Raw genomic sequence first — 16,027 nt, forward strand, 5'->3', positions numbered from 1 at the left:
CCCAAAGGAGTCTGTGGTGTCTCTGTCCTCAGAGGTTTTTAAGAACAGGTTGAACAAACCTCTGTCGAAGATACTCTGCATATACTTGGTCCCATAGACAACCTGCTCTGGCTCTATCTGCTACCTTCATCGTGTTTGGATGTAAAGGTGGGAAATGATGGGGAAATTGGCCCCTCTTTCAAGTTTAAATGTTGTAACTTCTACATCTAGACCGGGGTGGCCAACCTGAGCCAACGTAACTGCCAAACGTGCACCTTTGTATGCAACTGCTGAGTCAGTTGTGAACCTTGCTACCATTATCATTATCCCTTTGAAATAATGATGGTGATGGACACTTGGCTGTATATCCCAGAGTGCCCTGGACATCTGCAGGCTGCATTAGCCAATCCAACCATTCGGCACTTGCAGATGGGCACCTCTGTATTGTGCCTGAGTCTTGTACAGCTATGAGAGGCTGGTAGATGCCGATATTTTCCCATCTTTTTAACCAGCACTAATACCCAGCCAGGCCAGGGCTGGGAAGAGAGAGAGAGCAGCAGGTTTCCCCTATTGTGGCCGTCTCGCTTTTTCTTGACGAGCTTCACACAGGGGTGAGCTGGAGCCGGTTCGCACGAACCGGTTGTTAAATTTAGAAGCGGTTTTAGAACCGCTTGTTAACTGGCTTCCCTGCGAGGGAAGCTTTGATGGGCTCTGGCCGGGAAGCCTGTAATTCCTCCCCCCGGACACCGGGGGGCGCTGCGCTGCGGGAGCCATCTGGGCTGCCTCCTGGCCCGGTTGCTGCTGCTCCTCAGACCTCTGGCCCTGGGGCTCCTGCTGCTGCCTGGTGGGTCCTCGGCTGCGTCCTGCTGCTCGGGCTGCTCCCAGCCCCTCCCCCCGTGTGAGTGTCTGCGCCCCTCCCCCGCCTTCTCTGCCCGCAGCCACTCCCTGCCAGCCCCTGTCACCCTGCCCCCAGCCCCCTGTCTGCACCCCCTGCCCTGCCACCCCCCATTGCACCCCCTGCCCTGCTCCCAGCCTGCACCCCCTGCTCCCAACCCCCCATTGCACCCCTGCCCTGCCACCCCCATTGCACCCCTGCCCCCAGCCCCCTGCCTGCACCCCCTGCCCTGCCACCCCCCATTGCACCCCCTGCCCCCAGCCCCCTGTCTGCATCCCCTGCCCTGTCACCCCCCATCTGCACACCCTGCCCTGCCCCCAGCCCCCTGCCTGCACCCCCTGCCCTGCCACCCCCCATTGCACCCCCTGCCCACAGCCACCCGCAGCCACCCCCTGCCCGCATCAGCCAGCCCCTGCCACCCCCTCTGCCCACAGCCGCCCCCTGCCACAGCCACCCCCTGCCCACAGCCGCCCGCAGTCACCCCCTGCCCGCAGTCACCTGCAGCCAGCCCCTGTCTGCACCACCTGCCCACAGCCAACCCCTGTTGCAGCCAGCCCGTGTCACACTCCCTGCCTCCAGCTAGCCCTGCCCCACGCCCCTGTCTGCAGCCAGCCCCATGTGCACTGGTGCCCTGCAGTTCTTAGGGCACTAACCCTGCACACCTGTTTCAATGAGCGGGGGCAGGGAGCAGCTGGAACCCACACATGTTCACATCCTAGGGTGACCAGACAGCAGGTGTGAAAAATCGGGACAGGAGGTGAGGGGTAATAGGAGCCTATATAAGAAAAAGACCCAAAAATTGAGACTGTCCCTATAAAATTGGGACATCTGGTCACCCTAGCACACCCCCAGGGAGTGGCGGGGACCCACACTTGTGAAAAGGAGCTCATTTCTAGTTCAGCCCCATCTTTTTAAAAAAGAACTTTAGGTAGGGTTAACATACAGCCGTATTTTCCTGGACATGTCAGGCTTTTCAGTTCTTAAATCGCTTTTCAGTTCTTAAAAATTCCTCCCAGGAAAATACAGACGTTTGGTAACTCTATTGGTACAAAAAATACATGCTGTGGCACATCCGTTAAATCAGAACTTTTTATAGGGAACCAGTTGTTAAGATTTTAACAGCTCATCACTGGCTTCACCTCTGCACCAACTTGTGTTTTTCATATGTGAGCCTTGCTAGCTTAGTTAGCAGAGCATCAGACTTTTAATCTGAGGGTCCAGGGTTCAAATCCCTGATCAGGTGAAAAACTTCTCACTGTGACTATAAAAATCTGTCTTTCTGGAGTCTTGTTCAGTGTTACTCTTTCTCTCCTGGATTTTGCCTTTCCTAAGAAGGGCCTTTCTGTGGGGGGGATTGAAGGAGCAACTCCTTGACATCCCCTCTGTCCTTGCAGGCTGGAGGAATAAAGTCCTCTGGGCATAGAGCATGTTCCTCCCCTGCGCGCGCACACACACACAGAATATTCATAAGGAATTAGAATTAGAATCCACCACTTTCCTTGGTAGCTTGTTCCTGTGATGAATCATCCTCACTGTTGCATATTTGTGCCTTAGTTGTAATATGAATTTGTCTCTTTTCACCTTCCAGCCATTGGGTCTTGTTATGCCTTTCTCTGCTCGATTAAAGAGCCCTTTAATACCCAATATTTTCTCTCCATTGATGCCCTTCAACACTTCAATGAAATCACCTTTCAATCTTCTTTTGATAAGCTAAACAGGTTGAGCTCGTTCAATAGCAAAGAGCCACCAAATCTTCTGAGGGCTGGAGAAAAATGTCTTCTAGGGAAAGTGGTGGATTCTCCATCTCCTGATGTCATTTAATGAAGACTAGACGCCTTTCTGGAATGTGTTTGCCCCAAAAGTAGCTCTTGTGTCATACAGGAGGCCTGTGATATGCAGGGGGTCAAATAAGATGCTCTAATGGTCTCTTCTGGCCATAAAGTTGACTAATTTCTGAAAAACTGAGCGTAGCATTGGGAGCAGCGTCTGATGTTTTCCTGTCTAGCCGGCTTGCTGCCTAGAACGAACGCTCCTTGAATGGGGTGATCCACAGGGAGTAGCTCAAACCTCCAAAGTGCCTGGGCAGGGGCAGGACATTAGCACAGCAAGGGAGGGGTGTGGCAGTGACATCACAAAGGCCTTTTGCAGGACCTTAGACTATTGGTCAAAGGTGGTGGGGAGGTGATGACCTCACAGAGAGATGCTGACATCAGGCAGGCAGGACAGGGGCCAGGGAAACCTCAGAGACCCCAGTGTGCACCAGCCACAAGCTACCGACCGAGGGAGCGTTGTGTGTTTTTCACACACCTGAGCAATATAATTCTGCTGAAACAGCTTTGTAGTGCAGACCTGGCCAAAGATTCACTCACACACAACTTGCAAGGAAAACCTCACCTGCTCCTCTGCTTTGCAGAATCCAAACACAAGCAAAGCTTGTCAGGCCCTGGTGGCGATGGCAGGGGGTCAGGTGTGGGCAGACAGTGTGTTATAGCTACCCACTGTTTCATAAACAGAAGGAGATCCTAGATTCAACTCCCAGTGGTGCCTGGTTGTTGGGGCATCTGGTATTGGCTACTGTCAGAAGACAAGGTTCAGAGCTAGATGGGCCTTTGGTCTGGCCCAGTGTGGTTTTTCTTATGGTTTAAATAACACTCACAGGCACTGATAACAGAGTTACTGAACGTTTGGGAGTTAGGAGCGGGTAGGTCAGTGGTCCAGTCCCCACACAGATGACCTCCTCCCTCTGGGACAGGGGCAGGTCTGAGCTCTCACCCAAATGCTCATTGTGGCTGCCAGAATCTGTGAGCAGCTTGTTTAGTTTACGCCAAAGGTTGAGTCCTGCTTTGTGCACCATGTGTGAGAATGAAAATCCTAAACCTCCCTTTGAAATAACGAATGCAGCAGGACGTGTTATTGTCCCTGCCCCAAAGCAGACAGACCAATGGAGAAATGCCGTCGAGTCCAAGGTAATACTCCACTGCCATTTTACCTTTTTTGCTTGCTAAACTACTTCTTATCTGCCTGGCCCAGGCTGTCCTCTGCCTCAGCTGCTGCTCCCGGCCTGCTCTAGAGTTAAACACGCAGGGCCCCCAGGGGAACAGAGGCTGGGACAGGGCAGCAGCCTGGGTTGGGCTGGGAAGATGCTGGGAGTTCTCGTTCCCTGAGAACTGGCCTGGCTCCCTTCTCAACAGCGAACAAATCAATTCCACGCCCCCTCCCCAGAAAAACCAGCCTGGAGCCAAGGGCAGCAGGGGCCGATTCCCTCCAGTTCCCACCAAGGAAGGAGAGAAGCCAGGGTGTTTCTAGCAGAGCTTATGGAACTGAGGTGGGGAAACCAGCCTTTAATAACAGGCAGTTCCAGTTTAAGCTCAGTGTTTTTAACAATTTCTACAACATTAAATAACCCTTCAATCGTAGTGTCACCATCCCTAAAATTGCTTCAGCCTCCTAAGTGCCCAACTAAACATCTCTTCAAATCCAAGGGAGTGGAGATCAGTCAGTGTTCAGAGTCATCCCACATAGAAGAACCATGTTGTGGTACATAGTGGCCCCATCATGTGGCCATGGCCTTTCCCTCCTCCTCCAGAGTCAGAACGTGATCAGCTCCCACTGAGGGGGTGCAACACCCCTCCCTTGGTCTCTGTGCCAGAGCTCCTATCAGCTCAGTGTCCTTCCCACAAGAGTGGGCTGCTGAGAGGGTTGCGATGGGGTAAATGAAGGCAGAGGAGGATTGTTCCTGATGGGTTTTCTTTGTGTTGCTCTGTGATCCTGCTGGAGGAAGCATGATTTGAGTTTGTTTCAGTGGCTTGGGTTGGGCTGAGGTTGTGACCCTGAGTACAGGGGTTCCTGGACTCTGCTCCTAGCCCCTCAGGGAATGGACAATGGGTCAGCTTCAGAAATTGGATAGAAAGTAGCCTAAGAAAGTGTAACATAAGAGACAAGAAAAACAACATCATCACCTCCCTGGTGGTCTAGTGGTTAGGATTTGGCCCTTTCACTGCCAAGAGCTGGGTTCAGTTCCCAGTCAGGGAAAAGTGACTTTAAACCAAAAACACTTCAGTTATTCTTCACTTGCACTGTAAATAAATCCATGTTATTTTCCTGATTCCCCATCTTCCCAGTGTCTCCATGGCAGGGCCGGCTCCAGGCACCAGCACAGCAAGCAGGTCCCTGGGGCAGTCAATGGAAACGGGAGGCTTCAGCAGCAATTCAGCCCTCTCAGAGGAAAGGACTTGAGGCCAAAAGCGGCAGAGGTAGAGCTGCAGTGGATCACAGATTTTTTTATTTTTTTTCCACTTTGGGTGGCAAAAACACTAGAACTGGCCCTGCTCCATAGAAGACAATTTGTTAAATCCCAGATGAGTGGAGTTCTATCAGTTCTCAGCCTGAGTCCTTAGGTCTTAATCCTGAGGATATTGTCCCACCATGGGGCCATTTCCCTCCTCTCTTTCATACAGACGCACAATTTTCCTTGCACAGACACGGGAACAGCAAGATCTTTCTCTGTCCCTTGTGCAAAGCAGGGGGCCAAATTCCATGGAAACAATGGACAAGCAGGGGGCCCTGGGCACATCCAGCCCTGGCCGTGAGATGTTCCCTCCCCTCTTTCTTTATGCCCCTGTTGTTATTTCATGGATTGTCTGGGATGGGGGAAAAGCTGAGTTCACTCCAGGTGGAGGGGAAAAGAACCCTGAAAATCTCAGGCCCCAACCCCTGCTACCAGGATCACTGAGGTGCTGGGAATCTGCATGGGAAAGGGACGGTGTGAATTGTCAAGGTGGGGAATGAATAACAATCTACAACTAGAGCCATCTCATTAACCACTGACACAGGCTAATCCTGCTGCAGCTAGAAGGGAAACTGGGAGTGATTCTTTGCTGTTCAGCCATGGAAACAGTGACCCAATTGCACCGCAGTGAATGTGCTGGGGAAAGCTGGACTTCACAGTCAGGTGGCAATAGCAGATCCTAGAAACACCTGGAGCTCCCCACAGCACTTCTGCCACCAGGGTCAGATGTTTAGCGACTCACAGTGCCCCCTCCCCGTCCCATTACCTTCCAGAAGGAGGTGGCAGCACCCCCCACCCAATGCAGGGGAGAGGGCTGAGTGTATCTCTGCACCCTGAGTCCAGGACACCCACTCTCTCTACCCCACACATAGAATCTGGCCCTGCTGAAAAGTGACCCCTAAGAACCAGCAGCCTCCAGGACTGCAGGTTTGGCTCTCAGAGTAGGGAATGTGTCCCTCATGCTGCTTTTAGACCACTGGATGCTCTGGGAATAGGACAGCTCTGAATGTAACCTGTAGCTTATTGGTAGAGCACATGCTTTGCATGTATGAGGTGCTGGGTTCAATCCCCAGCATTTCTAAGTTCTTTTTTTCACCCTGCTGTTTTGCTCATGCCCAGAGGGGATGTGGCCCAGCAGTCTCCCTGCAGGAGTTTCAATCCTGCTGAGTCAGGGGCAAGTGTAAATTGCATGAAAGGTCGGGGCGGGGGGGTTCTGCTCCTAAGTCACCTTGGTACATGTAAGATTCCCACCTGCTGTGCTGCTTGGGACAAGAGTAGATGAGACGGGCGAATCCTCCAGCACTGGAGGGAAAGGTCCCATCTGCACAGACTGAGAGGCAAGGAAATGGAGAGGCCGTCAGTGCTCAGAGAGGAGAGAGGTCAGTGATTTACACCCACCAGGGGACACTGTCTTTTTGAGTATCACAGGGGTAGCTGTGTTAGTCTGGATCTGTAAAAAGAGACAGAGTCCTGTGGCACCTTATAGACTAACAGACGTACAGGAGCATAAGCTTTCGTGGGTGAATCCCCACTTGGTCAGATGAATGGAGTGGGGATTCTGTGCCTGGCTAGCCAGCTACAAAAGCAGTTTCTCCTCCCTTGATGCTCACACCTCAACTGCTAGAAGAGGGCCTCATCCTCCCTGATTGAACTAACCTCCTTATCTCTAGACTGATTCTTGCCTGCATATTGATACCTACCCCTGGAAATTTCCATGACATTCATCTGACGAAGTGGAGATTCACCCACGAAAGCTTATGCTCCAATACGCCTGTTAGTCTGTAAGGTGCCACAGGACTCTCTGTCTTTCTGGGGCGAGTGCAGCTTGCTTGGGATGGTGCTGACGATGGATAGAAAAAAGGCTGGAGTCAATGACAGACGAGACTACAGAAGGGGCAGGGGAATGGCAGCCCCACAGAAGGTCCTGGATGCTCAGATGCCCCACTTATTGCACCCTGGCCTGTCGTAGAGAGAGAAAAGACACCGAGGGACCCAGCCCCCCTACAGTGATCCCATGGACAAGAACCTGGCTGGGAGTGGGGTGAAGGTTCACTCTGGGCAAAGGGGAGCTGAAATCCCTCAGTGTCCTGGAATTTAAGCAATGGAAGCTTCAAACCCTGCACGGGTGTGGGCTGAGGTGCATCAGCAGAAGGTTGGGCTGCACAGGGGAGGCAGGTTTGTATAATTTTTGGTCATTCCCAGAATGGGACCAAGTCCTGCCCCATCCCACAGCTGTGTAAGGCTCTCGGGGGGGGGGGAGTTTGGGTGTGGGAGGGAGAGGGATTGGACTCTGGGAGAGAGTTTGGGTGCAGGGTCTGAGCTCAGTCAGGGGGTTGTGCTGCAGCAGGGTGTGTGGGGGGCAGGGTCTTGGAGAGAGTTTGGGTGCAGGTGTGGGGTCTGGGTTGGGGGTGCAGGAGAGGGTGAGGGGTGCAGCATTTACCTCGGGCATCTCCCGAAAGCAACCCGCACCCCCCTCTGGCAGCAGCCCCTAAGTGGGAGGGCAGGAGGCGTCTCTGAGCACGGCTGCCCGCAGACTCCACCCCTGCAGCTCCCATTGACACTGTTGTCAGAGTTGGCTCTCAGGGCGGAGGCAGCATGTGGAGACCCCCCCATCCTCCACCCCAGGGGCCTCAGGGACGTGCCAGCCGCTCCCGGGAGTGACGTGCCACATGGAGCGAGGGTGGGCAGGACACCGCCTTAGCCCCCTTGTGCTGGTGGTGGTGGTGGCAGGGGTCCTCGGGCTCTTTTAAATTGCCCAGGGGCAGCAGGCAAGACCAGGGGGAAACTCCCAAGGGCCTAACGTTGCTTTGCACAATAAATCTTGGAACAGGACAGAAATGAAATGGCAGCAGAACCTAAGGAATTAAAAGCCTCCGGATTCTTGTGTGTGCACTGACTCCGAACAGAAACTGTAATTTGACTCGCTATGTGTCTGCGGCTGGTTTAAAATATCAAGGCAAAGCCATTCCAGTGATTGTGACCCTGGGTTTGAGGAGGCTTTGGTCTTATTAAAATGTAACTAGCATGTTACACTTGTGTTTTTAAAGGTGGCTTCCCCAAGCAATCCCAAGTTGTTCTTCGCACAGCTGGCTGATGGGGGGCAGCAGGGGATCTCCCCAATCTGGGGGAATCTCTCTGGGTCCCACTGTTAGTTCTCCATCCATTCTCCCCATAACCACACACACCCCTCCCCTCCCCATTATCAGTGTTTTAGAGCGACCCCTCCCTCCCTTTATGGGATACAGACTCTCTGTGACAGAGACTGACTAGGCCTCCTCTCTGCATGGCCCCAATGGGGAAGGAAAGAGACGGGGTGGGGCAGGGCGGGGAGGCGAGGGGGAGAAGATGGGCAGGTGTCAAATGGGACTAAACCAGAATAGAGGAGATTTTCTTCCTGTTAAAATGTCCTGGAGTCTCATCACTGAAAAGCCTCATCTTGAGTTAGGTTTGATGCATCAGCCTTTCAATTACCAGGCAAAGGTGTGAACCCCAGAGACTGATAACTGCCTGCTCCCCAGCTTTCTCTGAAAAGCCTTGTCTGAAGCACTGGTTTTTGTTACCCATGTAGCTTCCCCGACTTGCTTTGCCCAATGCACAGGGAAAGTGCCCTGCTAGGGAAAGGAGATTGAGTTCTAACATGTGGCAGTGGGTGCACAGCTTGGAAACATCCACCCTGTGCTGCTGTTAGCTCCAATACATTATTCACTGGCAGGGAGAATTGATTTATTTGCTCCTGTGAAAGCCGCCAGGACAGGTCTGTGATCACCAGATCTCCCTGCTTTTTCCAGCACACCCCTGGCTCCTTCCCTGCCCCAGTCACTGCTGTAGGAGGATCCTATATGTACTGAGCCTAAACATTTCACTGGGCCTTCTTAGCACAGTTGCCAGCATGTCAGTCTCATAATTTAAAGGTATTGGAGCTCAAGCCTCAGAGAAGACAATGGTTCTGTTTCCTGCTTTGGATTTTCTAAAGGAATTCAGAGAAAAGAAAGTAGAGGAAAGTGTTTTTTAGACACCCTCCCACCCATCTAACACACAGAGACTTTTCCTTCTCTGTGCAGTTTGTATTCTCCATAGAGCAAAATAAACCAAAAACATGCAAGTCTAAGCCTAATACAGTACAAAACTCAATACAGATACAATCTCACCGTCAGAGATGTTCCAATAAGCTTCTTTTGCAGACTAGACTTATTTCTTGTCTGGGCCCAATCTTTTCACCTAGTATAGTCCTTGTTCCAGCTCAGGTGGTAGCTAGGGGATTTCTCATGACTGCAGCCACCTTTCTTCTGTTCCACCCCCTTATACAGATTTGGTACAAGGCAGGAATCTTTTGTCTCTCTCCTGGGGAAAAGCCCCAGGTTTAAGATGGATTCCTGTACCAGGTCACATGTCCAGTGAGATCCCCCAAGCCTTCATTCTTCCTGGCCTGACTCACAGATGGTGCAGGACAGAGCCATCTCCAGTCAATTGTCCTGGTTAATGGGAGCCATCAAGAGTCCAAACCACTATTAATGGCCCACACTTTGCATCATTACAACAGGACCTCAGAGTTCTAGTTCATATTTCTAGTTTCAGATCCAAGAATGATCGGTTCATACCAAATAGGATGAACACACACAATAGACAATAAGCTTTGTAATGATACTGTACAAGAGACCTTTTGCAGGAAGCATGTTCCAGTTACATTATATTCACAGGTTTCAGAGTAGCAGCCATGTTAGTCTGTTTCCGCAAAAAGAACAGGAGTACTTGTGGCACCTTAGAGACTAACAAATTTATTTCAGCATAAGCTTTCGTGGGCTACAGCTCACTTCTTCGGATGGCAGAAGTACTCCTATTATATTCACACTCATTAGCATATTTTCATAAAATCCTATGGAGTGCAAGGTCACAGCAGGGAAAGGGTTTTACTACGGCACCTGGGAGCAGTTGAGTTTCATGTTCAGGCTGTGGTATGAGTTCCTCCAGGTTTCTCGTAAGCACACAGGGACCTTAGCGGGTGCTCTTGATACAGGAATGGCCCCGACACGATAAAGTGATGGGAATTGCATTTTCCTTTTTTATTTTTGTATTTCCAATGATATTTCTGTTTGTGATTTCGTTTTGCTTTGTATAACTGTGTTTTCTCCTGGATTTGATATTTAACTAAAAAAAGAATAAGGCCTCAGGGCGCCGGATGGAGGAGCAGGCTGGGGCCAGGACTGCTAAGAGAGCGAGAGTAGCAGGTTTTCTGTATTGTTTCTGGCCCCCATTTTCATGACTAGTTTCTCTGATGCATGAAATTTGTTTTTTGTAAGTGTGAGCCTGGCTAGCTCACTTAGTAAAGCATCAGACTTTTAGTCTGAGGGTCCAAGGTTTGAGTCCCTGATCAGGTGAAAAGAGAACCATTCCTATCAAAATTAAAGAAGGCATCTCTCCAGGATGTTGTTTGACATCACCTTCTTTTCACTAGGAAGGGCCATATACTGCCTGGGACTGAAGGGGAAACTTCCTCACATGCCCACTGGTGCCTCAGTCTGGATTAAGAAAGGCCTCTGGGAGCTGCAGCAAACTGCTGCATGACAACTTGCTGAGCAAGTGCAGGGCTGACCTGCACATGCTCATCCTCAGCAGAGGTCTGGGGGCCTCCTTAGGCTCAGTCTGAACAGAGGTCAATGTACCACTGGGTGAGACAGGCCAATTTTAGGGAGCTTCCTCTGAAGGTGAGCAACTGTCCCCAGAACTTACTGACAGGAGCTTTAACGTATTTGCAAATGTGCACGGCCGGCATGTGCAGAGCAAAGGCTGCTGGGGGCACTGTGTCAGGCTCTGGCACCGCTTGAGACAATGGACCATCTTCAGCCACCAGGTAACCCAGGATCTAAGGCAGGAATGGGGTGAGGAAACAAGTCAAGCTGAGCAAGGCAGGCAAAAATTCATCTCGCCTTCGTGGGCGCTCGCAATGATACCCTTTTTGTGTGCCAGGGCTGACAAAAACCTCCCAGACAGAGAAGCAGCAGGCCAAAAAAGCAGCAGGGTTATTCTATCTGCTACCCAAGATCCATAAACCTGGAAATCCTGGATGCCCCATCATCTCAGGCAATGGCACCCTGACAGTAGGATTGTCTGGCCCATAACTATTTCAGATTTGGGGACAATGTATACCTTCAAGTCAGCTGCACTGCTATGGGTACACGCATAGCTCCACACTATGCCAACATTTTTATGGCTGACTTAGAACAACGCTTCCTCAGCTCCAGTCCCCTAACGCCCCTACTCTACTTGCGCTACACTGATGACATCTTCATCATCTGGACCCATGGAAAAGAAAACCCTTGAGGAATTCCACCATGAGTTCAACAATTTCCATCCCACCATCAACCTCAGCCTGCACCAGTCCACACCAGAGATCCACTTCCTGGACACTACGGTGCTAATAAGCAATGGTCACATAAACACCACCCTATACCGGAAACCTACTGACCGTTATACTTACCTACATGCCTCCAGCTTTCACCAGAGCACACCACACAATCCATTTTCTACAGCCAAGCTCTAAAATACAACCGCATTTGCTCCAACCCCTCACACAGAGACAAACACCTACAAGATCTCTATCAAGCATTCTTACAACTACAATACCCACGTGCTGAAGTGAAGAAACAGATTGACAGAGCCAGAAGAGTACCCAGAAGCCACCTACTACAGAACAGGCCCAACAAAGAAAGTAACAGAACCCACTAGCCGTCACCTTCAGCCCCCAACTAAAACCTCTCCAGCACATCGTCAAGGATCTACAACCTATCCTGAAGGACGATCCCTCACTCTCACAGACCTTGGGAGACAGGCCAGTCCTTGCTTACAGACAGCCCCACAACCTGAAGCAAATACTTACCAGCAACCACACAACAAAAACACTAACCCAGGAACCCATCCTTGCAACAAAGCCCATTGCCAACTCTGTCCACATATCTATTCAGGGGACACTATCATAGGACCTAATCACATCAGCCACACTATCAGAGGCTCATTCACCTGCACATCTACCAATGTGATATATGCTATTATGTGCCAGCAATGCCCCTCTGCCATGTAGATTGGCCAAACCAGACAGTCTCTACGTAAAACAATAAATGGACACAAATCACATGTCAAGAATTATAATATTAAAAAACCAGTTGGAGAACACTTCAGTTTCTCTGGTCACTCATTTACAGACCTAAAAGTTGTAATATTACAACAAATAACCTTCAAAAACAGACTCCCACGAGAGATTGCTGAATTGGAATTAATTTGCAAACTGGACACCATTAAATTAGGCTTGAATAAAGACTGGGAGTGGATAGGTCATTACACAAAGTCAAACTATTTCCCCATGTTTATTTGTCCCCCTACCATTACTCACACCTTCCTGTCAACTGTTGGAAATGGGCCATCCCAATTATCACTACAAAAGGTTTTTCCTCCTGCTGATAATAGCTCGCCTTAACTGTTCACTCTCGTTATAGTGTGTATGGCAACACCCATTTTTTCATGTTCTCTGTGTATATATAAGCAGCAAAGAATCCTGTGGCACCTTATAGACTAACAGACATTTTCCAGTATGAGCTTTCATGGGTGAATACCCACTTTGTCAGATGCAAGTAGTGGAAATTTCCAGGGGCAGGTATATATATGCAAGCAAGAAGCAAGCTAGAGATAACGAGGTTAGTTCAATCAGGGAGGATGAGGCCCTGTTCTAGCAGTTGAAGTGTGAAAACCAAGGGAGGAGAAACTGGTTCTGTAGTTGGCAAGCCCTTCACAGTCTTTATTTAATCCTCAGGTGATGGTGCCAAACCCGCAGATGAACCGAAGCCCAGCAGCCCCCCCCCGAAGTCCGGTCCCGAAGCCCCCCTGCCGCAGGATGGCCACCCCAAGACCCACCACCGTGCAGCCAGGGAGGCTGAAGTGCTCTCCCAGAGGCCCCCGCACATCGCCATTCCCAACATCTGATTTGTGTCCATTCATCCCCCTCCTTAGAGATTGTCCAGCCCGGCCGATGCACACAGCAGAGGGGCATCGCCGGCACACGATGGCGTACATTACACTGGTGTAATGGTGATGATGGCGTACATTACAGATCCAGACTAACACGGCTACCCCTCTGATACTTGTGTATATATATATATATCTTCCTGCTGCATTTTCCACTGCATGCATCCGATGAAGTGGGTTTTAGCCCACAAAAGCTTATGCTCAAATAAATTTGTTAGTTTCTAAGGTGCCACAAGTACTCGTCTTTCTTTTTGCAGATAAATGAATGGAGGTTAAGTCCATGAATGGCTATTAGCCAGGCTGGGTAAGGAATGGTGTCCCTAGCCTCTGTTTGTCAGAGGGTGGAGATGGATGGCAGGAGAGAGATCACTTGCTCATTACCTGTTATGTTCAGTCCCTCTGGGGCACCTGGCATTGGCCACTGTTGGCAGACAGGATGCAGGGTTGGATGGACCTTTGGTCTGACCCAGTATGGCCATTCTTGCGTTCTTATGAAGGGAGGGGCAAAGTCCTCTAACAGAGTTTCTGTAGTGTAGTGGTTATCACATTTGCTTAACACGCGAAAGGTCCCTGGTTCAAAGCCAGGTAGAAACATGATGGCTTAATTTTCCGAGCTCCTACTGGCCTGTCCCTGCTGTTGTAGGAGCAGCAGTGATTTCTATGCTCAGAAGGTCTGTTATACTTCCCCTGCTCCAGCTTTTGTCTCCTCTCCCTCTCTGAATGCCTGTGAAGTGGCTTCCCCTTTCCCGCTCCCCCCTGGAATGCTCATGGGATGAATGTTCTGGTTGAAGAGCAGAAGAGCTCCCAGGTAGACAAGGTGTCTGGGACTCTAATTAGGCAGCGCTCACACACCCAGAGCATGGACACTGCCCAAAGTGGAGTGTGACCAACCAGATGCAGCCAAGTCATCTCTAGTCGCAGGCCATGAGGTGCAGGCCCTTAAAAGGGGAAGGGGCCCTGTGCTCAGGAGAGCACTCACAAGCTTGTACCTCCAGTGAATGCCCTTTGCCAGGACCGCCTGGCCAGTGGTTCTCTGCATTGTATTTCATTGTGCCTCAGGAAGAGTTACCTTCATCGCACCGTCCATAGCTGCGCTGTGGGACACTTACCTTGCAGAATCCTGACATCTCCAGTGCTGTGCCTGTCCTGGGAGCGTGAGTATGCGAGTGTGACCCCTCCCCACCCCCCGCTTATTTTGAGGTTAGCTGTCAGTATAATAAATGTGCTGCTTTCTGCCAAACTCTGGTGGGTCATTAGTCCTCCCTACGCTTACTAACTGGCCCAATTTTGGGTAACACCTGCGATAACCCCAACCCCTGCATGGCAGAAGGTGGTGAAATGAGCTGAGGAAAAAACCTTGGCATCAGCAGGGGAAAGCTAGAGGATCTTGGCTGGTCACCTTTTGAAGCCTTGTGGCTTGGTCTCCTCTGCCCTTGGAGGTTGGCCTATGGCGGCTGGCTCTTCCTGCTGGCCTCCTTTGCGTGAGTTGCCAAAGGAGGGAGTGAGGCAGGAATGGGGCAAAACAGGAAAGTCGAGCTGAGGAAGGCAGGGCAGAAACTAAGCGCCTCAGTGCAGCTAAGTGGGGTTAGTAGAGTGTCACCATTCGTTCTGCAAAGCCTGGGGAGGTGCGGTTGGCTACTGGGAGGTAGAATCCTGTGCCTGCCTCTTGGCTTCCCAGGGATGGCTACTTGCAGCCCAGGAGAAGGACAGTTCTGGGTGAAAGGAAAACAAGCAAAGCTATGGGAGGAAATTTGGGTGCGGGATGCTGGCTCTGCGCTGGGGGAGGGGGTTGTGGTGCAGGAGGAGTGGCGCTTACCCCGGGCAGTGCAGCTCCTAAAGTGACCAGTGCACACAACCCTGCGGCAGCAGCTCCCAGGTGGGCTGTGCCAGGGGGTCTCTGTGCGCCACTGCCTGCAGGCGCCGCTCCCAGAGCTCCCATTGGCTGCAGTTCCTGGCCAATGGGGGCTGTGGAGTTGGTACTCGGGGCAGGGGCAATGAATGGAGACACTCCCTCCGCCCCAGGGGATGCTGGGACATGCCGGCCATTTCTGGGAGCGGCACGGATGGATGGAGGCAGAGTGCACAGGGAGTCACCTCAGTGCTGCTGGCACATCTCTGCACACCCATTGGGGAGGGGAGCAGAGCTTGTCCATGTGCTGCCTGGGGTAGGGGCAGTGCACAGAGCTGCCTCCCCTCCCGGGTCTATTACAGGAGTGGGTGGGTGGGGACTTTGGGCCTGCAAGGTGCAGCAGGTCGGACTAGATGATCACACTGGTCCCTTCTGACCTTAAAGGCTCTGAGTCTAAAAGGGAGAGGGAAGTAAAGGAAGTTTTTTAAAAAAATAAACCAAACGTTGTAATACCAGGATAACTCCAACAGCTCATTGTATAGTCCTGCCCCTTTCTTCCTCCATTGTGTGTTGAATGACCTGCAGGACATTGATTCTCTCATTCCATTGCTAAACTGATACAATGTGACTGAAATTAAACCAATTCCCAAGGGAGAAAACATAACATCCCTGCATTGTCTGGGAATCAAACCCAGATCAACTGCTTAGAAGACAGCTGGGCTCACCACTATACCACCACTGCATCTGACAAAAGTGCCACTTATGCTTGTCCAATGAGGCTAGACCAGCATTGAGGAGATTTTCTGCCTGTTAAAATGTACTGGATTCTCATCACTAAAAAAAAAACCACCTCCATCTTCACTTGGGTTTGAACAATCAGCCTTTCAATTAGCCACCAAAGTTGTTAACCACAGGGTATGTCTACACTATGGGATTATTCCGATTTTACAGAAACCGGTTTTTGGAAACAGATTGTATAAAGTCGAGTGCACGCAGCCCCACT

The sequence above is a fragment of the Mauremys mutica genome, unplaced genomic scaffold (assembly GCF_020497125.1).
Source record: "Mauremys mutica isolate MM-2020 ecotype Southern unplaced genomic scaffold, ASM2049712v1 Super-Scaffold_100199, whole genome shotgun sequence".
Lineage (NCBI taxonomy): Eukaryota > Metazoa > Chordata > Testudines > Geoemydidae > Mauremys > Mauremys mutica.